Raw genomic sequence first — 1,342 nt, 5'->3', positions numbered from 1 at the left:
TGTTCTCAAGAAAAAAAAAACCTAAATATTTTCATTCATCTTTTGGTTCTTTTTCATATTTCTGGGTACTTTTTGCATATAAATAATCTTATTTCATTTCATGAGGAACCTTAAACTTCGTCATTGTCGTGCATCAGCCTAAATTTCATAATTGTTTTTATTTCATGTTTTATAATTCATATTTACAGAAATAATTTCATAGTATTATTTCTGCAATTAAAAGTGCATATATATATATATAAATATAAATATATAAAATAAATGTTTTGATAATCTAAAAGAAGAAAATTTTGGCATTCCAAATTTAGTAACAATTACAATAATAATAATAATACAAATTTAAGCACAAGACAACCAACATACCTCTATGGTGCTGCAGCAGAAATTGAAAATTGTACAGATAGTTTCACTTTTATTCCATGACGTCAAAAAGGGTAGGACCACAACTGTAAACTGAAAAGTTCCAAATTTCAAATATTGGAAACAAAAATAAAAATTATATATATATTGGAATTGCTTTTTATTTAGCTGATTTGATTATTCATTACATTTATTTTATCGGTTCCTTTTTGTTTGATTTAATTCATTGTTGTATGTATGTGGTGAGAAAGAGTGTCCTTGTACTATATAATCAGTTCAGCTAGTTACTGAATGAGAGCTGGTTATTTCAGAAAAATGAGGAAGTGATCCTTCAGGTAACTTTACAGTAAATATGCAAGGGGACAGGCACCAGTCATGACATTATCCTTTATTGCTCTAGGCCACATGATGCATTAGTAAATAATCATCTACACATTCACCAAGTTCATGTCAAATGTAAGTCAAAAGAACTTTGCATTGATTCATACAGGCCGTACGAGTTTTTGGAATTCAGCAGAAACAGAGATATGAGAAATGATAAGGCATATGAAAAAGAAACCAAAGATAAGAGAACAGTTATGAAAGATTAATGGATAGTAATAGGGACAGAAGTAATATATGAAGGAATAGATATGAGAACTTTGGCGATAAATTATTGTTAATAATTTTTTTTATATTTAATTATTAACATTAAATTTACAGTTTCACATTTTGCTAAAATAATAATTATTGGTGATTGGTTTGAAATTAGAACTAATTTCAGTGACTGCTTTTTAACTCATAGTTTTAAATTTGATTCTCTTTGGACAAAAGAAAACAACAGCATTTGTGACATGCATTTGCTCAGACAGAACGTCTCGTACATTTAAAATGTATTATCTTTAAATGTAATATCAATAAAAATGATAATCAAGTACTTCACATGCTTGATAATATACTGAACAAAATTATAAACGCAACACTTTTGTTTTTGCCCCCATTT

This window comes from Sinocyclocheilus grahami, unplaced genomic scaffold (assembly GCF_001515645.1).
Source record: "Sinocyclocheilus grahami isolate Dianchi unplaced genomic scaffold, SAMN03320097.WGS_v1.1 scaffold1168.1, whole genome shotgun sequence".
In the NCBI taxonomy this organism is placed as follows: Eukaryota; Metazoa; Chordata; class Actinopteri; order Cypriniformes; family Cyprinidae; genus Sinocyclocheilus; species Sinocyclocheilus grahami.
Note: the sequence above shows the minus strand (reverse complement) of the source record.